The sequence below is a fragment of the Cnephaeus nilssonii genome (genome assembly GCF_951640355.1).
Source record: "Cnephaeus nilssonii genome assembly, chromosome: 8".
Lineage (NCBI taxonomy): Eukaryota > Metazoa > Chordata > Mammalia > Chiroptera > Vespertilionidae > Cnephaeus > Cnephaeus nilssonii.
The window spans coordinates 51,652,210-51,677,092 of NC_137079.1; positions in this window are offsets into that span (position 1 = coordinate 51,652,210).

Consider the following 24,883-nt stretch of genomic DNA (forward strand, 5'->3'; position numbering starts at 1 on the left):
TTGGGCCAGCAGGGGAGAGCAGTTAGGCGTCGATCGGGCTGGCAGGGGAGCAGTTAGGTGGCGATCAGACTGGCAGGCAGAAGCGGTTAGGGGCAATCAGGCAGGCAGGCAGGCGAGTGGTTAGGAACCAGCAGTCCCAGATTGTGAGAGGGATGTCCGACTGCCAGTTTAGGCCTGGTCTCTGTGGAATCAGGCCTAAACCGGCAGTCAGACATCCCTTGAGGGGTCCCAGATTGGAAAGGGTGCAGGCTGGGCTGAGGGACACCTCCCCCATGCACGAATTTCATGCACCAGGCCTCTAGTCTTTAAATAAAGATGGTGTATTTTTCCTTGAATTAACTTTACTCTTTTCATGAATGATTGAGGCATTTTTGTTTTCTTTTTTATATATTAAACCAGAGATGCCTATTTGTTTATGAGACATCTAATAAATAATGGTGCAGAGAGAAAAAAATCAAATAAAAATGTCCCTGAAACCATGCAAAAATTTTAATTGGACCCTGCAGCAGTTGATATTCTGAATCTGAGCAATGGTAAGAATGACTTTTATAGTAATGTTTTTGAAATATTTTCTGATCAAATGTGTTTATATCTATTATTTCAACATTCATGAAGCTGCACTTTGCTTTAGGCTCTTGGCCTCTTTGTCAGTTTCTTAAAGTCAATTTTGAAAATAGAATCTACCATGGAAAATCCAGGGAGGTTGTATGATAAGAGTTTAATGCTTTACTTATAAAGCAAGCAATCCTATATAATAAAAGCCTAATATGCTAAGTATCCAGTCATCTGGTCAGTCAGCTGTTCAACCAATTAAAGCGTAATATGCTAATGATATGCTAAGGCCACTCAACTATTTGCTATGACATGCACTGACCACCATGGGGCAGATGCTCCAACTGGTAGGTTAACTTGCTGTTGGGGTCTGGCCAATCGGGACTGAGTGAGACAGGCCTGGAGCCCTACTGTGGTCCCTCCCTGGGTGGCCAACCTCCCGCATCTCTCCCTGGCCCCGATTATGCACCTGTGGGGTCCCTCGGCCTAGCTTGCGTCCTCTAGCAATCTAGGACCCTTTGGATGATGTCAGAGAGCCTGTTTCAGCCTAATCCCTCAGGCCAGGCTGAGGGACCTCACTGGTGCATGAATTCGTGCACCAAGCCTCTAGTATTTTATAAAATATAACTTGGATTGTCTCTAAGAATTTTTGTTTTCCCTTAACCTTCTCATTTATGTATATGCCCAGCAACTTTTTCTTCATCTGGTCATCTAATTGCTAATTTACTAAATATATCCCCAAATCAGAAATTCTGAGATATATTTTTAGAGCAAATTAAACATGAAATTTAAAGTACTTAAATTAGAATATACCAAATAGTTTTTTGCCCTCCCCCCAAATTCATTTTATATGCAAAGTGAATTACAATAATCTGGTGCCTCAGTTCCAACTTCCTGTATCAGAATTATTGAGTGTGGTGAGAACATAAATGTGTAAAGTGACATTTAAGCCACTGTAGGTGGTTTTTATTCACATTCAACTGTAACAGCCAGTGTTGTGTAGTCAGTAATTAGAAGTAAGGGAGCATTACCTACAGTCAGTTTTGGCAAGGATACAGTGCTTGAACTAATATATGAACATTGTTTCTGCTGAATTATAAAAAGTAATATACTGGGTGCTGTGGAGAGAGGGTGCATGTGGGGAAAGAATTAAGGTAGCTCCTCAGAACACATGATATGTGTTAATTTTTTAAATGCAGCATCATGTATACAATCTGTTTGTGCATGGCTTCAAGCAATGGTTGGTAAAGTCTTGACAAGATTGGTTAAGCTGTAAGTACCAATCCCGAATAAAAGGACATTTTGATAACTCACCAAGGAACTTTCTGAATATGATTTGGCTTACCAGATAGATCTACCTCAGAAAGAGAATGTCTTTACACTTTCGTAAAACCTACAATGAATCCAGATCACAGTCCTTAACTTGGCATTTAGTATCCTCCACAATAGAATTCCACAAAATTAATTAATTTCGTGCTTAATTTATCATCCACTATTTTTGTATGAGAACCTCTTTCAACAAAGCTGATCTTTTTATTGTTCCCCAATACTCAAATATATATTACTCCATGCCTTTTCCTTAGGCCTCCTCCTATCCAAGATTCAAGTTCAGCTCAAGTCCACCGCCTCCCTAATGCTATCCGTGGGTGCTCTGGCTTACCATCATCATGTCCCACTTCCAATCTTAGAGTTTTCTAAAGTATCCTGTATGACCCCCCTCCCCCGATGTTATTTCATCACAATTAACATGTTTTCTTATTTTATATTTTCTATCTTACAAATAAAAGTTAAAAAAGAGATGCATTGACAATAATGTTGAAGCATCTGACCCAATTAATTAGGTATTATAACACCTCCCTTTGAGAGCAGTCAGAAACAGGAATAGGCAGAAAGTGCAGTTGGAGCCAGCCTAAACCGTTACAGGATTCCAGGACAGGAGAAACTGGGAAACTGAGGCAGGAAAGTTAAAACAAGGCCAATGGGCAATTTGCAGCCAGCTTGTAACTAACAAACCATTATCTTCCCAAGCCAAGGACACCAGAGCGCATGGTTAAAAAAACTTCTCTAATGAGAGGATAGAGAAAGGGAAGGGGAAATAGGGAAAGGAAAAAGGGGCTGTTTTACACCCTAAGCAGAGAAGCCAGCAATCTCAAGGCTTGGCAAGATAAAGTTGTCAGGTGCTTCTCATGAATTCTGGGAAGGCCACGACAAAGTGAAAAGGGGACTTTGAGAATTAATGTCTCCCAAAGTAGTCAGCAGAGGAATTTTGAAGCCTGTAGACAGGAGGGTATATAAGGCCTCAGATCCTCACTCAACTTGCTCTTCAAATTGGTTGAGAGCCCATCTGTGCTTCCTAAGCCAGATGTATAGGTTTGTTGGCTTTGCTTTTTCAATAAAGGTGCCTGCTGTAATGGCTTTAATAAGTTGACTTTTCACAAAGCAGTCAAGGTCTCTCATATCAACTAATTTAGATGAGAAGACAAGGATTGAGGTTGGGAACAGCCCTCTCCCACTGGCTCAAGGGGCTGTCCTATCCAGTAACACCTCTCTGGTGTTGGTGAAAAGTGCCTATAACACCTGCACTTTCTATTTTAGCTCAACTGTTTTTGTTTCTTTTCTTCTAGGGAGCCTGTTGATAAACATGTACCGGCACACCATTCACACGCAAGCCTTATTTCGATTCCAGTTTATTTCCTGTGAATTGTAATGTTACCATCTGCCTATACATGGCTGAAGATTGTTTTTTGACGCTGCCAATTAAAGTGTTAGCATGGTTAATTGAAGAAGAGCAAGTCCCGCAAAGCTTACTGGTAGAATCTATCGTGGCATATTCAAAAGTCTTTTAGATGTCCATGAACTAACATTACATCCTGTGAATTTTTGGAAACTTCCTTCCTCTTGGAACACATATGATGTATGGGGTGTCTATGACAGCCAAGAGAACTTTAAAATTCCCAAGCTTAACTTTTCTTGATAGTACAGATTCCCCAACTCTACCCCAGACTCAGTGCCATTTGTGTGAAAGGGATGTTTGAGGTCACCTATGACAAATATTTATCTGATGCAAGAAGTCCCTCCTCAACTTCATTTTAAGTTTACACAGAGGCTTTGATTGTGCAATCCCAGTGCTGGTAAGTTATTACCAACAGAGAATCTCATGCCATTGATTAATATACTTTTCATTGTTTATAAAAGGTCTGTATTTTAAATTAATTTACAACTTTATGTTTTCTACTATACTTTTTTTTTTTTTGCACCTGTAGCTAAACAACACATCTCTCTCCGTTCACTTATATCAAATGTAACAAAATAAAGAGGATGGCTCAGCTGAAGATTATGCAAGAATCTAATTTAGATGTGTTTTTTGTTTGTTTCTTTTTCTCCTGGAAATTCTCTTCATTATTAAAACCAAACCCATTATTTTGAAGGTTGAATTGTTGAACCCAAAAAAACAGCGTCTTGTATATTTTCTTCCCTAGGCATGAATACTTAATTACTTTAATCAGGTGCTCATACAATAACTGTATCAGAAAAAAACACTTTTAAATGTAGCCATTACATTAAAAATACCTAAAAGACCGCATTTAAAGCTTACAGTAGTTTAAAAAGAAAACACAAACATAGGTGATTAGACTACAGAACACAAAGATAAATGTGTATTCACAAAATATATAGTGTATATCTCTTTTTTTCTAAAAATATTTCAATTTAGAGTGAGATTATTTTTGTTTTAAGAAAATATTATACTTGACATGTTTAATAAAATAGAATAAGTAATATAATCAAATGACAGATACATTATATTTCTAATTTTAAACTCTATATTTTATTATTTGGTAATAGCCAAAGATTAAAAAAAAAGGAAGAGAGCAATTTCTTACAATTAACAATGAAATATATATTATTGAAAAAGAGTTCTCATCACAGAAAATAATGGATAATTGACTCTGAACTAATATGAACTTTCAGATTCATTATTTTGGGGCAAATTCAGTTATCCCAAAAGGATTTCATGATCTCATTTGACATGCAGTGGAATTTTAGGATTAATGTAACATGTAATTTATCTAAATTTAGCACAATAATGTCTTGGAATTAAAAAAAAAAAAACATTCTGGGGGATAGCTTGAAATAAAATTGGCTTCAATGAATGAACCCAACAAAACTATATCAGGTTGGAAGATGATAAGAAAAAGTTATAATTACTTTAATAGTTCTACATGTCTATCTTAACACAAATGCATTAAAATTTTAGAAAACTATTAAATCTGTGTATATATATATCAAGAATTATTATTTTAAAATTGATTTTTAATAATACATTATTTGGGTAAATACATTTAATTATTTTTTAATGTTTTAAATTGAAAATATATGGATATATATTTTTTTTTAATTAAATTTATAGACACAGACAACAGTATGGTGATAGAGTAGAAAGGGGGATAGGGGCAGGTGGAAGTAGGCAAAGTGGGGGTTAATGGGGATGGAAAGAGACTTGACTTTTGGTGCAGGGTGCACGATGCAGTATGCAGATGATGTTTTATTGAGTTGTACACTTGCAACCTGTATGGTTTTATTAACTAACTAGTGGCCCAGTGCATGAAATTCATGCACGGGGGTGGGGAGGAGTGTCCCTAAGCCCGGACTGCACCCTCTCTAATCTGGGACCCCTCAGGGGATGTCCAACTGCCGGTTTAGGCCCGATCCCTGTGAGATCGGGCCTAAACCAGCATTCGGACATCCCTCTCTCAATCTGGGACTGCTGGCTCCTAACCACTCACCTACCTGCCAGCCTGATTGCCCCTAACCACTCTGCCTGCCTGTCTGCTCACTCCCAATGCCCCCCCACCAGCCTTCTCGCCCTCAACTTCCCTCCCTGCCAGCCTGCTCGCCCCTAACTACCCCAATGCTGGCCTGCTCACCCCTAACTGGCCCCCCCTGCCAGCCTGCTCACCCCCAATTGCCCTCCCTTCTTGGCCTGATCGCCCCTAACTGCCTCTACTTCTGCCCCGCCACCATGGCTTTGTCCGGAAAGACATCCAGAAGGTCTCCCAGAAGGTCTCCTGGTCTAATTAGCATATTACACTTTTATTAGTATAGATGTCACCTCAGTTAATTCAATTAAAAACAAAAGAAATATAAGAAAAAGAAATAGACAAATAAAAGAAAAAGAAACAGACAAATAAAAATTATTGGGGCGCCAGTGGTTAACTTTTTTAGGAACCTCCATACCATTTTCCATAGTGACTATACCAATTTACATTTATACCAGCAGTGAATGAGGGTTCCTTTTCTCAACATCCTCTCCAGCATTTATTATTACTAGTATTGTTGATAATAGCCATTCTAACAGGTGTGAGTGGTATCTCATTGTAGTTTTGATTTCCATTTCCCAGTAGCTAATGAATGAGCATCCTTTCATATATCTGTTTGCCATTTGCATATCTTTTTGGAGAAGTGTCTATTCAGGTCCACTGACCATATTTTAATTGGACTATTTGGTGGTTTTGTGTTTGTTTGTTTTTGTTGTATGAGTTATTCTTATACTTTTTAATCAATAATGAAGAAAGTAAATGATTTCCTTAATGACTTTTAAAAACCATACTTTTTAAAAATATATATATTTTATTGATTTTTTTACAGAGAGGAAGGGAGAGGGATAGAGAGTTAGAAACATCAATTAGAGAGAAGCATCAATCAGCTGCCTCCTGCACACCCCCTACTGGGGATGTTCCTGCAACCAAGGTACATGCCCTTGACCAGAATCGAATCTGGGACCCTTCAGTCCACAGGCCGATGCTCTATCCACTGAGCCAAATCAGTTAGGGCCATACTTTTGATTTTAGAAGTAATCTTTATTTTAAGGCTAATAACTACTACCAATACATTTCATGTCTGATAATATTCATGTAAATCCATATATATATATATATATATATATATATATATATATATATAGAAACATAAGAGATATTTTACAATCTATGTTCCACAAATATGAAATACATTATATCTATTTTCTGCAACTTGCTTTTGAAAATTAGGATACATCTTTGCATTTACATGGGAATTAAATTGATGTACAGTAAATGAATAAATGCATCTTGTTGCAAAAATAACACTATAAAAAGAGAAAGAACAAAAATTATGGAATATCATTTTTATATCTTCTAGAAATTGTGATAGTTACCCTAAATTATATATCTATTTTATTTTAAGTGATAACTTTTTGAAAGTAATTAAAATTTGCTTAGACTCAATAAAATTTTTAAAAGTAAATATTTGTAATACTCAGGTAGTTTTTGGTGGAAGCTTGGTCTGGTAGATGACAGTAAAATTTGGTTATTTTAAAGTTGCACCTCATTTAAGTGTCTATCTTGGGGTTTAGAGATATAAAGGGAAAAATAATTCACATTTGAGACAAATTACTGCTGAATGTAATTGAGAATTTGTGGCTGTAACTTGTAATGATGACTTGAGAAGATCCATTTTTCCCATAATAGCAATTGCTAATTTCAAATGATAATTTACAATTCTTTTTAAAATATGAGTTCAAATAGAAATAAATGAGGAAAAGCAGTCGCTGCACTTTGAAAGACAGGAGATGTGGTTTTACCACAAATTGGGAAATGGTGTCATGGAACTCTGTTCAAAAAGGCCAAATAAATAATCATGTATGTCAATGAGCATCTCTAACTTGACATTGAATTCTACCTAGTCAATTGCTATTTGAAATTTGTTTTTGTACCTCCTCTAAGCTTCAGATACATCTACAGTTAAAAATGTTAACCGAAAACTTAATTTTGTTGAGGCTATCCTGTGCCAAGAAAAGCCAATTTTTTCAAATCTGTGTTCTTTAGAATACATACATTTTGGATTGAAAGGCATCCTGTTCTAGTAACAACTAGGGACTGTCCTGTTTACTTTATATGTTATGATTATAAATTGCTTATTGTACTCTGCTTGAACTGTAGAAAAAACCAGTTCCAAACACCTAGTGCAGCAGGATGGCTTTGTAATGAGTTTAAAATGATGCACATCAAAAGTGTCAGGTAGAGAATGTTGTCCTCTATACCATGCTTTCAACAGGGCCTTAGCCACATGGAAATGTGTTACATAAACTCAGTGAAAGGTTCTAATGGATTAGCAGTACTAAAACTATTTATATGAAGATTATTTATGACATCTTACATTCAGATATTAGTAGACATTATATTGCCATTTTATGTACAAACAAACATGTACATATTCCAAAAAATGTCTACACACTTTGAATAATTATTAATTCAATGGGCTAAATTGAAAAAGAAATATCAATGGAGCTATCAAAAAAACAGTGTATACTTTTTTTTTTTTTTTGAGGCGGGGGCACCATGTATATACCCTGTATGCTTGAGAATAGTTAGTGGATCAGATTTTTTTAGAATAGTTTTGCATGTATTAAAATGTTTATACAGTACTTATATTCTGCCTATTACAACACAAGGCTTTACATTGGAAAATACAGTGGGATAATTTTCTACAAAAATGGACCTAGGCAGGATATAAGAGATTCTATCTCATTATATTTCTGAAAGAATTTTTTTCTTCCTGATGACTGAAATAATATGACACTATTATAGTCAGCATTTCATCATTACTTTTTATCAAAAACAAGTCTGACTCATATCAGGAAAAGAAAATTGAGGAAGTAAGCTTTGATATGAATATCGATACCATAATAACTTCCTGAAAAATGTATTTTATTTTTTATAAGATGATGCCATGTGGAATTGAGGTAGGAAGAATAGAGGTAAAAACATACCTTCTAGTATGTAATGAATACATTCCTAAATGAATATAAATTTAAGATCAGTTTTCTTCAAAGGCTATGAAAGTTTGCCATTTATAGGATTGCTCTTAGAAATTTTATATAAGTTAGAAGTAATAATAATTATAATACATGCAATACTTTTAAGCATTTAGTATACTTTAAATGTGCAATAGTTTTTAAAAATAAAACACAATTAAAACCAGCCAGTTAAAAATGTAAACTAAATACATTAAATGTTTAGTAATATCTCAAAAAAAATAAGAGAATAGTGTTTGTTTCCATTTATTTTCCTGGATAAACAACTTTTTTTTTTAAATTAAACTAATCACATTTAAATTTGAAAAATATGTATCTCCTTCAGGAAATACATACAGGTTGAACTTTTTGTGTAAATAATGAAAATAGAACATATTTCTTCTCAATGCATGTTTTCCAAAAACATTAAATAATTTATTTATAGAATTTAAGCTAAATGCATTGAGTTTATCTTAAGGTCCAATAAAGCAGTTATTAATTACTCTCTGTACATCATGCAAAACTTATATTTTTAGGAATCATGGAAAGCAATTGCAAAAAAAGGTTTTAAATCTGTATATTTTTTGCCTTTCAATAATCTTATTTCTATCCAAACTGTATCAAGCCATCTATCTACAATTTAAAAAATTATAATGAAACATAGGTGTATCCCCCACCCCATATTTCTACAACTTAGATTTAAGTTAAATTCTTTTAGATATTTCTGTTATTTTGCTTCTACATGTTTAAATAATATGTTTATATTGACCTTACCTATTTTATTTCTTTGTCATATTTAAATATTTAGCTATTTTAAATTCTTCACATGGCTTCACGTCTCCATACCTGTGTTTATAACAACTTGGATAAAATAAATATTTGATGTTTATATTATTATATACAGTCTATTCATATGTTTTCTATGTTTGTTTTTTACTGAGTGATCAAATACAATTTGAAATCCTAAATATTTGTTTTCCTGTGTTTTTCCCCCAATTTTTTTGTTTCTATTTTTTCTGATGTTATTGCTGTTAATCCTGGGTTCTTTCCTTCTTCAGCACAATCGTCTCCTGTTCCCAGATAAATTGGTTTTACATTACTCTGCACATAAAATCTTACTGTGTGACTTTATTTTTACCCTATAGAATTTTCTTTTCTTTCTAGATCATTTATCTCCCTCTTTACAAAAATCAATTTTTTACTTGGTTCAAGTTCAAGTTTTAGTGGCTTCCTAGGAAAAGGAATAGGTGAACAATTTTTGCTTTCTTGTCATCATTCTATAAATGTCTTTATTATCCTTTCAACGGAGAATAATAGTTTATAATTTCAAAATCATTTATTTCCCAGAAGTTTGAAGAAATTAATCAATTATCTTCTACAATCCAATGTAACATTTGAGAATTCTAATGACATTTTCTTTTCATTTGAATTATTTTGGAAATGATATCTTCCTCTGTGGAAGTAACTCTTCTAACCTTTTCCAATGAAATATCTTGGAGTGTATCTTTCTTAGTCATCATTCATGAATAAAAATGAAGCTGTACAATTCAGAAATTATATTCCCATGTATTATTTCTTTGATAAATCCAGCTACTCATTTTGTTATTTTTTCTAAAACTTCTAATTTCCTATATATCTTCTGTTATAATAATATCCAGCAATTAGGGAGACCTCTACATTTTTACTTTCTATTCTCACAAGTGATTTTTTTTCTTTTGTCATAATTACAATAAATAAGAACTGTATCTTGTTTTTTGACATCTTAGTTGCTAGCATCATAGTTATATTTAAAATTCTAAGTAAGGAACTTCAAATGCTTACTTTCCAAGACAATGGAAGGGTTCTACTTTCTTGTTCTCTTTGAAGATGGATGTTACCATGTGACTAGTTCTGCCCAATGGGTTTGGTGAGCACTGAAGTGTTTTTCCCTTGTTTCTGAGTTTTTAATTACTGATGCAAAACTTCTCAGTAATGTCATTTCTAACACCGTTGATGAAAACTCATGTGTGTACAGGTAGTACAGCTATAGTATGCTGGAACCTCTATTAATTTAAATATTGTGTGGCTCTAAGACATCTGTACCCAGAGTGATCATTCAAGCAATACTACTACTACTAGTGCTGCTATCAACAGCAAGGTAAATACTAACTGATGATAACAATAGTAATAACTGTATTTTTTTTCTAAAATCACTGATGTTTTTCCTCCTTCTACCATATTACTAATTCTCTCCTGAAGATTCAAATTCAATATTATTTATTATCTGCCTGAAGGTTTATTTTTGTTTAAGTTTAGTTGTACTCTTTACATTGTCTCTGTTACCTTTGAATATTTTTATTTTTTATGTTAATGTATGTCTTTACTTTAATAGCATTTCTAAAATGTTTAGCAATCCTTGGTTTTCTGATTATCTTTTAAATAGAATTTAATAATCTATTCTTCTGTATACATTTGAGGTCTGTACTCTAGAGAGATTGAGTTAGATTTTTCCCCTCATTATAAGATCTCCAAATGTCCAGATTTATTTATTTATCTTGGAAGTATCATATTTAAAAAAAATTGTCGTATCTTTCACTGTATAAAATTTACTGCCAATGTTCTGGCTAGAATTTGGGAAGATTGCTATGTTTCTCGCTGTAGTGGAGCAGATTTCAGTTTAGCACATCTATGTCATCATTTGAATTACTTGTACATAACTAACTTCTCTCAGGTTTGCATGTTCTGGAGATTGAATATTAGGTCTATGGATTTGGGAGGAATGCATTAGTTGAATTTATTAGGGAGGTGATTCAAAAGTTTAACTTGTCCACATTAATAAATTCCTTCAAATTCATCTATCTTTACAATTTCCAGTATCTTAGTTTTTTAAGTCATTTTGGGATATTGAAAAATTGTCTTGTTTTATTATTGTTCAGGGCAAGCACTTGATTTTTATCTTCTTTACCAAAACTGTGTCTTTGTTTGCTGTTGCTGTTATTTTTTTGTATCCTCCTTCCTCTTTGAGTACCCACTTTATATTACTATAAATATTATTCGTATTTTCCTAACATTTTAAAATGCTTGAGGAAAAAATATGGTAAGTGATCACATTCAAGTAAATATTTTTTTTAATTTTAAATTTCTAAAGCATTCCCTTTATCAATCTTCACATTCTCATTGAATTACCCAGGGTATACATATTTTTCAAATTAAAAGATAATACTAATAGGCAAATAATAACTGTGATTTACTGAATGCTTAATGTATTTCTGTTCTTTTTGAACTATATTGTATGCAATGCATCAAGTAATCTTTTTTAAACAGAAAGAGATTTTTCCAGAGTTAGGTAACTTACCCAAGGTTAAAGTTTTAGTAATTATAGGAGTTAGAATATGAACACAAGTCTTTCTAATTCCAAAATTCTCAATCTTTGCCATATTCTGGAATTATTGAAAACAACAACAATAGTAGAGATACAGTAACAGAGAGATACATTCTGTAAGAAATGACTGGATTAATCGAATTGCCAATGTTTCCTCTTAAAAATTGCACATAGATATTTTGGCATATTTTGATTTATCAGAAGCTAAAAAAAAAACATTATTTACTGTCAACAGAAAACACATTTTTTATAAATATGCAAGAGTTCAAGACAGAAGAAAAATGAAATAAAGAATGAGTTGAGGGTGAGTTGATATAAAAGGTAAATTTAAAAATTACCAAAATTGTTATGTTATTGGTTATTAATTTTCTGAAATTAGGTAAATTTTGGTTTTAATAATATTTTAATTTAAAAATAGGTGAGTCATCAAGAGAAAATAAGAATATAAAAATTCTTTCTCAATATAAATAAAAGCCTATAAGCCGTCAAAAACACACCAACATATATAAACATGAAAATAAATGTCTCATTCTTACAGAATTCAGGTATTATGACATTATAATGTAACCATTGCAGTTTCGTGCTGTGTCTATTTTAAATTTCATCAGATTTTCCAAAGTCACAGAGAAATAAACTTTGATAACACCAGGTAATTTCATATTAAAATTATTTACACAAAATTCTTATAAAGATAATGGTATCCCTTTTTAAAATTCACTTGAATAACAAAAGCAAACTTTATTTATTGATAGCATTTTACTTAACTAATCATTAACTTATTTTTTTCTTGTTTGGACAACGATTAAAAATAGTGTTTACAATCAAAGGCTTTGTTCTTTGTTTTCCTGAAAGTGTAGAGATAGTGCCATGAAATTTAAGAAAAAAGAACAATTATACTGAAAGTGAATGAAACTAGCTTATTGTTTGATGAAACGGCACCCTAATCATTCAACCATCTCTTCCTTTGACATCTAGAAGTTTTCATTGTATGCCCAATGATGAGTGCTTTGTTCAGACTGAACACTTAAAGCTGCTGAGAGTGAGGGGAACTGCCATTTTTATGCTGATGTGGCCTTACACAAAACCCCTTCTGTTGTTTGCCCGACAGAGGAGCATACATCTCCTCTTTCAGCAGAAAGCCTCTGTTGAGAGTTTAAACTTCGTCTCTTTGCCCCATCCATGATCAAAGTAAAGCAGAGATTTGACATTCAAGTTCATGTTCAGCATCTATGGCAGATATTGAAAAGAAAAATAACAACAATAACAACACTTTAATTCTAAAGAAATAATTTGATTAGATTCTGGAAATTGGCATTTCACCAAAAACTACAATGCCCAACAATGCAAAAAGCAGGTTTTATTTTGGCTCGACTTAAATTACTTTCTGCCATGCTTACACTCATGATTTTCCCAAACACAGGGGCCTTATTATGGTACTTTATTATCTTTGAGGCAATTCTTCAAATTATTTCCCAGTTTCATTTAAAATTACTCTATGAGTATGTCCTTTATAAGGGTCTCAATTTTTATTTTACTTTACTAGAATCCCATTTAATCACCGTGCTCTGCAGAAATTGCTCCAGTGAAGGTTATCAATCCAACATTCCCTGGTGATCAAGGCCAATGGGTTTGTCTGTGCTCTTCTTACACCACCTGTCAGTAGCATTTATCATATTATATTATTTATCTGTCTCCATTTCCCTTGAGTGAGGCCACTACCGCCTCTTTTAATCTCTTATCAAAAATGTCCAGGAAAGTTCCTGGTACACACTAGAACTTCAAAAACATTTAACAATGATGAAATGTAATAGAATCATTTAGTGCTCTTATCTGATTCTTCATGATGTCTGGGAACTGGGAACATTACATTTCCAATGACTTTGAAGTTCTGTTGGGCATATGATCAATTCTATGCAATGGATAATTAGGAGACATAATGTGTGTCACTTCTCAAGACTTTTAACTGCCATTGCCTCTTCTACTCTTTTCCTGAGTCCCAGTAAACTTGAAAGAATATGTTGAGAGGAGATATAACATAAACAAAGCAGCCAGAATTGCTGCCAAATAGGGCACAACTACCCAGGGGTTTCACCCATATCACATGAGACTTTCACCCACATCACATGGATTCAGCAAGGAATAAACTTGTTTTATTATGCTGAGATACTTAAGACAAAGGCTACTCAACATCCAATATTGTAAGTCTGCAGAACAAGAGACAGAGCCAAGTTCCCAAACTAGTTGTTCTTCACATGTAGGCTGCAAATCCCTGATTGCCAACTGGGTACTTTTAGAGAGTGCAAGGTCAAAACTTTCTCCTTATAATAGTAGAACAATATTTTTGTTCTCACTGTTGATATTTTCACTGACAATGCATAAACAGTAGTGGGTAAAACTGCTGGCAGCTTAGTAAGTATTAGAGCAGTGAAGCCAAACTGTTTTAGTAGCCAATGCATTCTTTACACTTAAGCAGTTCCAGGCGGAAAATCCCAGTTTCACTTAAAATAGTCTGAGTGAAAAGTTATTGTCTAAAATGTATTAACTATCATTGTTTATTTAATTTCATTAATTCCTGGTCCTTAGTAAACATTATTTTAATATTCTTTGTGAAAAAATGTGAAGTTTGCATGAAGCACATTTGTCACAAAAAATGAACAAACTTGTATGATTGTTTGAATTGTGAGCTAGACAGCAGCATTTGCAAGTTTCTTAATAATGATAAGATGAACCTATCCCTTTAAGAAAAAGAACTGACAGTAACCTGTAATTACAAGCTTGCATGTGAGCATGTGAGTGCTTTGTTTTGTGGAGTTATTTTTTTATTTTATTTTATTTTTGTGTGTTTTTTTTTCCTTAAAATAACAGAAGCTAGGTTATATAAATATGAAAACATCATCTGATCATCATCTCCACCCAATTTAGGCTTCCCAATGAAAGGATAACTGGCAAATCTTTTCAAGTAACTTTCAAAGAGTATAGAACAATAAGGGAATAAACTTGACTAGCTTATTACTTTAAGAAGAACAGAGAAACAAAAATGCATTACAGGTGGTAGAAAAATAAGCCTAAAGCCACTAATTACTGGAAAGGGAAAGCTTTTTATATTTAACTCTATATTCTTCATATAGAAATTCCTGAGCTTTTGAGACTTCCCTTAATGAATGGAACTTATATGTTGAAATTTCAGTGTGTGTGTGTGTGTGTGTGTGTGTGTGTGTGGAGAGAGAGAGAGAGAGAGAGAGAGAGAGAGAGAGAGAGAGAGAGAGACAGAAGTCAGCAATATTTTGTCCCCTTTGTGTTCTTCCAGAAATATTTACTTGTAATATATTACTGAAGAATACAGAGAATGTGCAATTATTCTACTAAAGAATATAACAAAGTCTGCAAGTAAAATTTGAAAACGAACTAAAAAGGTGATGTATAATTTTAATTGCTAAACATTAATTAGTTAAAATATGTAAGGATGTTAGACTTAAGTCATACATACTACATAGTTATTAATAGTCTGGGATGATCAGACACTGAGTCAGTAGAGAGACCTTTAGTTAAGCTGGCCAGAGACCACACACCATTTTAAAAAGCTATTAAAAACAATACCAGCAGATCCCATTTCCCCAAGCTAATTAACAACAAGCAGATAGCATTGAATCACTTGTCTATGAGACTGTATATCATGTTATAAGGCTGCATTAGTAATAAACTTTATCTCTAAGACAATATTCTGTAGACAAGAAAAGAGAGAAAAGTAATAATTTCTTCACTTTCATGTGGGAAAATAGTTCCCATCACACTGGGACCTATGAACTAAGAGTTGTCAGTCATATTGGTTTAAATGATTTGAAAATGTCTTTTTAAAATTGAGTTTTCATAACATTAAATTGCTTACATTAATACCCTTGTTTCTATGCATCATTTAGAATGGGCTTTGCCCAATAATAACTTCATTATAGGAGAATTCATGGGATAACATTTCAGGATGATCAGTAATAGAAAAAATAAAAGAGTGAGAATACTAAAAAAAAAAAAAAAAAAAAAAAAAGTCTGGTACAATCTTCACAGTACAGGGTTGCCCAGAGTACCTGGAACTGGGAATCAGTTCTAGCAAAATATATCACTAGAAGCTGATAGAACAAAACTTACAAAACTATATTTATTGGGAAGATTCAACTACAATGACCTCACTTTCCTAACCCACATGGATAAAATAATGTCTGTCTTTAAGTTAAGTTATAGGACATGGACAGCAGCTTAACTTAATGGAAGTGACAACTTCAATCCTGAATCTCTAACCCAGGACAATCTAGCAACCCATAAGAATTTCCTCTTCTTGTAGGAACCATCTCCCTGATTCCAGTGACGTAGGTGCAGTGGGGGATTTTAAACTCAGTGGGCAATGGAAGCTAAAGAGAAAATTAACAAATGGGACTACATCAAAATAAAAAGCTTTTTCACAGCAAAAGAAACCATCAACAAAACAACAAGAAGGCCCACTGCATGGGAGAACATATTTGCAAATGGCATCACTGATAAAGGTTTAATCTCCAACATCTACAGGCAGCTTATACAACTTAATAAAAGGAAGATAAATGATCCAATAAAAAAATGGGCAACAGACCTAAATAGAATCTTTTCAAAAGAAGACAGAAGGAAGGCCAAGAGACACATGAAAACATGCTCAACGTCACTAATTATCCGAGAGATGCAAATCAAAACAACAATGCGGTACCATCTCACACCTGTCAGAATGGCTATCATCAACAAATCAACAAACGACAAGTGTTGGCGAGGATGCGGAGAAAAAGGAACCCTCGTGCACTGCTGGTGGGATTGCAGACTGGTGCAGCCACTGTGGAGAACAGTATGGAGTTTCCTCAAAAAACTGAAAATGGAACTCCCATTTGACCCAGTAATCCCACTCCTGGGAATATATCCGAAGAAACTAGAAACACCAATTAGAAAGGATATATGCACCCCTATGTTCATAGCAGCACAATTCACCATAGCTAAGATTTGGAAACAGCCTAGGTGCCCGTCAGCAGATGACTGGATCAGAAAACTGTGGTACATCTACACAATGGAATACTATGCTGCCATAAAAAAGAAGGAATTCTCATCATTTGCAGCAACCTGGGAGGAATTAGAGAACATTATGTTAAGTGAAATAAGTCAGTCAATGAAAGAAAAATACCACATGATCTCACTCATTTATGGATAATAAAGAACATTATAATCTTGAACAAAAAGATAGATACAGAGACAGTAAAGCATCAAACAGACTGTCAAATTACAAGGGGAAGGTTAGGGAGAGGTGGGGGAGATAAGAGATCAATCAAAGGACTTGTATGCATGCATATAAGCATAACCAATGGATGCAAAACTCTGGGGGGTGGGGGCATATATGGGAGTGGGGTGTGGGGAGGGCAATGGTAAGATATGTACACATATAATACCTTAATAAAAAAAATAATATAAAAAAAATCAAAAAAAATAAAATAAAATAAACTCAGTGGTCTGCCTTTTGGTCACAGGTATGAGAGTATGTTTCGGGTGTTGCAGTAACCAATACATGTGGAATAAAGGACTGATCTAGTGATGAAACATTGCCTATTTTCTCTATGTCAGTTGAAAGTGAATTTTTTGTCATTTGCAATCTAAACATCACTAAGACAAAATATTAGGCCTGGTTTGTTGTTTTTTTTCATTTTGAAAGAATAATTTTTAAAAATGCTGGTTATATGAAAGTTTTTTGGTAAAAATTTAATGCTGCATTTTTGAGGATCCACTCTGCAATGGTCATTAAGCATGGATTGGCATGCCAAACAAGTATATTACACTGAGAATAAAGGTAGTTATGCCTTCCGTAGAAAGGCTATGGTGGAAAGTATAGTCAGGTGTTGATATTGTTGTAATTACCTGTTTATAAATAAATAAATAAAAAGGAACAAAGGGAAGCTGATTGCATCATAAGGTCTGCGTGATGTGAGAAGGTGCTTACCTGTCAGTCACACTAGTCATTGCCCAAAATAGACATGGCCACTTCAATGGCACAAAATCTGAAACACTTAACTCCAAAACAAAGAAAGTCCTGCCTCTTGTGTTTTTGGCCCTCTTAGGCTCTTGGGACTCTTGTTGCAAGGGGTGTGCTCCCTTGCATTCCCTTATGCAGCTCATGGCCATGTGAGACCCACACAATAGACTGATGGACTGAACCTAGCCTGGTGCTACATTGGATTCTCGTCCACCATGGAACGGAAACTCTGGACACTGGCCCTGCTTTTAGCCCTACTAATCCCCCAGCTGAACCTTTTCCAGGACTGGAATAAGGGAGCTGGGACTTTGCAAACCAAGGAATGCAACTACACAAATAAAAAACACTTGTTATCCCATGTGAGTCTCAGAAAAAACAATCTTTTTCTCAAGATATCACAAGAACATCTTAGCTACTTTTAAATTTGTAAGAAAACATATGGTGAAATTGTTTTAAGTTTTATAAAATATCACCAATATATCTTCCAAAGTGATTGTACTATTTTAAGTTCCCACCAGTAATAAAGGAGAGTTCCTATTGTAAGTCAATACAGAGCTATCCCAGATATAATGATGCATATCCTAATGCCTATCTTCATGGGCATTATACTTTCTAGAGGCCTGGTGCATGAAAATTTGTGCACTCGGGGGATCCCTCAGCACGGCCTGTGCCCTCTCAGAGTCTGGGAGCCCTCGGAGGATGTACGACTGACAGTTTAGGCCTTCTCCCTCTGGGGAGCAGGCCTAAGCCATAGTCCTGCCTCCCTCTGTGGGAGGCGACCAGCAGGCTGATCAGGGGACTGCGCTCCCCATCACCCCACTGCCACTACCGGTGGCCTCCCTCTGTGGGAGGCACTGGTGGAGAAATTGGGGGATGGCACCAGCCAGCCAGCAGCCAGCCCTGCTCCCTGATCACCCCTCTGCTGTTGCCGGTCACTGCCGGCCACGTTTGCCATCCCCTCCCTCTGATCGCTGGCACTCGCCTTGCCTGGTTTGGTGCCACCCACTTGCCTGCTCTGCCCCCTGCTGACTGGTCATTCCACAGTTCAGTCAATTTTCTCAGTCTTTTTTTTTTTTAATTCTTCCATTTGGGGCAAACTGAGAACTTCACACTGATGCCTTTCTCCTTCAATATGCTTCTTGCTCAGGCAGCTTCATCCCTCCCACTTTTTTTTTTAATTGTTGACAGTATTACAGATGCCCCCATACTCCCTCCTTTGCCCAACCCTACCCACTCCCCTGGCCTTCTCTACAATATTGTCTGTGTCCATGGGCTATGCATATATGTTATTTTACTAATCTCTTCATCTTCTTTTATCCAGTCCCCCCATTCTCCTTCCCCCTCTGACATCTGTCAGTCTGTTCCATGTATTTATGTCTCTGGTTCTATTTTGTTAATCAGTTTATTTTGTTCATTAGATTCCACATATTAGTTAGATAATAAGGTATTTGTCTTTCTCTGACTAGCCTCATCCCCTTTTGACACAAGGTATCCTAGGATCACCATTCTTCTTATGAGCGCTATCTTACCCGCCCCCCCCCCCCCACCTCCGGAAATCATATTTAAGAGTCCACAGTTTGGGCCTTAGTGGTTGATGTTAATTGTTATTAAAAGGTCACTACTTCTTTTCACCAAGTGGGCAGAGGTAAGAAATACATATTTTCTAAACCAAGTCATTATATTTGTTTCAGTTTTAACATTTCATGGCTTTCACTTAATTCCCTTTTTCTTATTTTGAAAGTTTTGCTAGTAAACCTTTGGAAAAAGATAAACTGAGGCATATTAAAAATCTTAAACATTTACTTGAGGAAAAATTGATTAGAATCAGAAACTGAATCCCTTGCCCACTGGAGTCAGGGGAAAGACTTATCTAGAGGAAGTATGGAGGCAAAGAAAGGAAATTATTTGATTAGCTATAGCTTAAAGTCTAGTTGGCTGGATGGGTGCAGGATGACACCTATTAATTTATGTAATGTCTGTTCACTAGAGTGTACAATTAAAACTAATATAATGATGTATGTCAACTATAATTAAAAATAAAAAAAAATGATATAAATAAATAAATAAATAAATGATAAAAATCAATAAAAGATAATAATAAATGCAGTGTTGACATGAACTCTTACTTCTATGTCTATCTGTTTTACAAGATATCATTTTTACTTTCAGATTATTCTGATTTTCAGTTATGTATATAGGTTTCTGGACTCACAAGCATAATTAAGAGCTAGGAAAAAAGTGATAAAGAGAAAAGACCTCCCTAATATGATGATTAACTTTGTAACATTGGAATGATTTCTGGAGCTCTGCTTGAGCTGCCACGCCGAAAAAGAATGATTTATCTTTTCTGTCAGTTGGCATGCGAGCAAGAAAGCAGCTTCAACTGACCTTATAATCATGCCTATCAGTACCTACCTTTCTCTTTCTTGTTAAGTGGTTTGTTTTTTTCCTTAAGAGATTCCTAAAAAGGCCATATCAATTTACAATGTATTACTAAGATAACATTTAATATAAATCTTATGTGAAAAGATCCAAGAATATATAATAATGCACATATTTCCAGACTTTTGCTATATATTTCAATAAACATATAGACTCAACACTTACAATTTATGAGATTATAATTTTCATATTATTAACCAAAATTATTTATACCAGTGGAATTATCCTACCTAATAAAAGAGTAATATGCAAATTAACCATAACTCCGCTACAGCCACAAGCCACACCCACCACCCAATCAGGAATGATTATGCAAATTACCCAACCAAGATGGCTGATGCCAAGGAGCAAGGAGGAGGCTTGGGTTTCCCCGGCAATAGAGGAAGCCAAGCTTTCTGCACACCCTGGCTGACCCAGGAATCCACTTAAGGCTACAAAGTTTCAATTATATAAGATAAATAAATCTCAACAAAAATGGCTGTGGCCACGGAGGAAGCAGGAGCTTGGCTCTGATCAAGGCTACAAAGTTTCAATTATAGAAGATAAATAAATCCCAGATACCAGGGCCTCCGCTTGGGTCACCAGGGGGCGTGGCCAGCCTGCAAACCACCACAGGCACCTTTCCCAAGCCGGCCCATGCACCAAGGGAACCACCGCCCAGATGCAGGACACCATTCAGGGCAAATCAGCTAGCCAACACCTGTGCATCAGGCCTCTATCCTATCTAATAAAAGAATAATATGCAAATTTACCATCACTCCAACACACAAGATGGCTGCCCCCATGTGGTCAAAGATGGCTGCCCCCGTATAGACACAAGATGGCCACCACAAGATGACCAGCAGGGAAGGGCAGTTGGGAGGAACCATGTCTGCAGGGGAGGGCAGTTGGGAGGGACCAGGCCTGCTAGAGAGGGAAGTTGGGGGGGGGACCCAGGCCTGAAAGGGAGAGCAGTTGGGTGGGACCGGGCCTGCAGGGCAGGGCAGTTAGGGGTGACCAGGCCGGCAAGGGAGGGAAGTTGGGGGGTCCCAGGCCTTCAGCGAAGAGCAGTTGGGGGGGACACGCCTGCAGGGGAAGGCAGTTAGGGGTGATCAGGCCTGCAGGGGAGGGCAGTTAGGGGCAATCAGGCTGGCAATGGAGCAGTTAGGCATCAATCAGGCTGGCAGGGGAGTGGTTAGGGAGTGATCAGGCTGGCAGGCAGAAATGGTTAGGGCCAATCAGGAAGGCAGGCAGGCGAGCAGTTGAGAGCCAGGAGTCTTGGATTGTGAGAGGTATGTCCGGCTTCCCATTTAGGGCCAATCCTACTGGGATCAGGCCTAAATGGGCAGTTGGACATCCCTCAAGGGGTCCCAGATTGGAGAGAATACAGGCTGGGATGAGGGACACACCCCCCATGTACGAATTTTGTGCACCGGGCCTCTAGTCCTATATAATAAGAGAGGAATATGCTAATTATCCGTTACACCATGAGGCGTAACGACCGACCATGTAACGACTGGATCACGCAACTGCAGGAGGGTGGGACAGCAAACTACAAGGGGGCAGCAGAGAGCTACAGGAGGGCGGCAGCAACCTACTGGCGCACAGATTCGTGCGCAGGGCTACTAGTAAAATATAAAATGCAACTCAATAAGAAAAATATAAATCCATGTCAAATGTTCAGGTAGTCTGATATTTTGATGATTAAGTATCTAGTAATATCTGCTCTTAAAATATTCTACAAGTAAAATTTTGCTGTTTTATGCTTTGTGGTATGAAAGTCGGCTATCTCAGCAAAAATAAAAAAAATATTTGAGCAATGTTTTATGAAAATTAAAAAATAATTTGAAGAACATAAATTACCCCATACAATCTCCATATGTTTCTATTGATTTTTGCTCAATAATTATAAATACACTAGAGTCCTGGTGCATGAAATCCATGCACGGGGGGGGTGTGTCCCTCAGCCCAGCCTGCACCATACTCACTCCTGATTGGCTGGTGGGCGTGGCTTGTGGGTGTAGCAGAGGTATGGTCAATTTGCATATTACTCTTTTATTAGATAGGATAGTCAATTTTGATTTTTCATTGGCAAATTTGTTATCTATTCCATTGTTTTATATTATTTGTCATTATTTAATTTTGAATGTTCCTTTAATATGTTTGCTCCTAAATTTTATTTTTGTATAAACTTCCCTATCATTCTGAGACTATGTTGTTTATATATATAAGGAAAAGAATCATAGTGTGAAATAGCTTATATCTCACTCCAACTAAAGCCATAATAAATCTTAGAGACTTGAAAATAACTAAGTCAATAAATGTTAGTTACATAGCTCAGATATTAGGATAATAGAAATACTGACACTGGGAAATCAACAACTCTAGCTCATCCCTAGAAATTTGATGACAGTTGAAAGAATAATCCAGCAAATTTGTCTGTAAAATAAAACTGATATATATAAGTGAGATATAAGCTATTTCATACTATGATTCTTTTCCTTATATATATAAATTCATATATATATCAATTTATTGTTAGTGTGTAACTTGAGTTGCATAAGTATACTTTCATAGGAATATATGTGCATTTTGATCTGATGAGGTAAATATTATAAACCAATACATACATACATAATGCATACATACATACACCTTTGTAAATTTCTTATTTGTTCATTCAAGGATACATGTACAAAGATGTTAATAGTAGAATTGATTGTAATAAAACAAATTAGAATGAATACAAATGCTGCCAAATGTGAAAACTGACAAAATGAATGTTGGTTTATGAGATAATATATATATATGCTGGTGGCCCAGTGCACGAAATTTGTGCACAGGTGGGGGGAGTGTCCCTCAGCCCACCTGCACCCTCTCCAATCTGGGAAACCAACAGTCGAACATCCCTCTTGCAATCCGGGACCACTGGCTTCTAACCACTAACCTGCCTGCCTGCCTGATTGCCCCTAACCACTCTGCCTGCCAGCCTGCTCGCCCCCAACTTCCCCCACCACTGGCGTTCTCACCCCCAACAGCCCCTCCCTTGCTAGCCTGATCACCCCCAACTTCTTCCCCCCTGCCAGCCTGATCATGCCCCACCCAGCCATCTGCACACTGCTCTTTCAGACATTTCATGGGAATGGGACCATTCACAATGGGCGTTTTGTGACCAGCTGCCTCACTTGGGTGTATACCTTGGAGTGGTGGGTTACAGGGTCCTATGTGACTGATATTAATCATTTGAGGAGCGGCCGCACCATTTCCATTCCATCAGCAGTGTGTGAGGGCTCAGATTTGTCCACATCCTCCCCAACACTTGCTATCATGTAACTTGGTTCTAGCCTCCAAGGTGACCTCGGGATCCCGCTGAAGCATTGTTCTCTAGAGCAACAACCTATGCTTTTCAATTCAGTTTTAAAAGTAGAAGTTGTTTAAAATCTCTGCACAAACATCTCTATTGGTAAGTTCTTGCTGCTCAGGATCCCAGGCCAACCTCATCCCCCTGCTGCCTGGTCCTGTCTGGTACTGGGGAGAGCCCTGGGAAGGATTCTGGGGGCACCAGCCAACCCTCTGTGGGGCTGGCAGGGGCTGTGCTGGGCTTTGGGAGCCGAGGGAGGAAGAGCGAGGTTCAGGAGCAGCTTTGGGGCTGTGCCTGTCGCAATGACTGTGCTGCTCCCTGTAGGCCGAGGTGAGTGGTTCAGGGGGAGGGTTTAGGGGGGCGCCTTCTCTGAATAAAGCTGTCGGAGTTGAGGAGCTCCTGGGTGCCCATCTGCGGGCTACACTGTGCCCATCGTCCTGGCTTCTATGCCTCAGAAGGCAAAGGTCTGATCAGCAAAAATGAAAACTTTAAAGAGGTGACGTGGGCTGCACCTCAGAGTGGCTCAAACACTATTCACGGTCCCACATGGGACTGCAGACAAAAGTGGGCCTGGCATGGCTCTCTGGCAGGGCCCGAGTGCAGGGAGGAGCCGGAGCTTCATTGGGAGAGAAAGTACATGGGGCTGAAGGCTCCTTCTTCAAACACTGATCGCTGGTCATGGTCTGGCTCCCAACTCCCATCCACGGGGCCCTCCTCATGGAGTAAAGGGCGCCAGGCGAGGCCTCTTCCTGGCCGTCCCCACGGACCTATTGGCTCTCTTGAGTCTGTGGGGGCAGATTGTGGGGCTCCCTGTTGGGCAGCGCAGCCACAGCTGCAGCCCTGAGGCCAGGCTCTGGGCTCAGAGCTGGGGTCCCCAGTGCCACAGCCCCCTGATCTGCAGCCCCCCTGGTCTGTAGCTCCCCCCAATCTGCAGCCCCCCCATCCACAGCCCCCCTGATCTGCAGCCCCCTGTTCAGTGACTGGGCTCATTGTGAATGTGTCATTATTCCAGGCCTGAGGGTGTGCTGGTGCACATGGGCTGGTGGCGCTGGGAGCCTGCGGCTGCTCAGGTCCCTGCTGTTCGGTCATTGTGTTACGGCATCTGGGCTAATTTGCATATTTGTCTATTATTTATATATATATATATCAAGAAAATAGAGTAACAACATAAAATGTCACAAATCTCCTAAAAACTAAATAATATTTTATTTAGTTTTAACAAAATTTTGAGTGACTCTTGTATAACAAACTGGTTTCTAGATTTTTAGGATGCATCAGAGAAAAATTCAGGCAATAGCTCTTATATCCTTGAGCTAGAAACAAACAAAA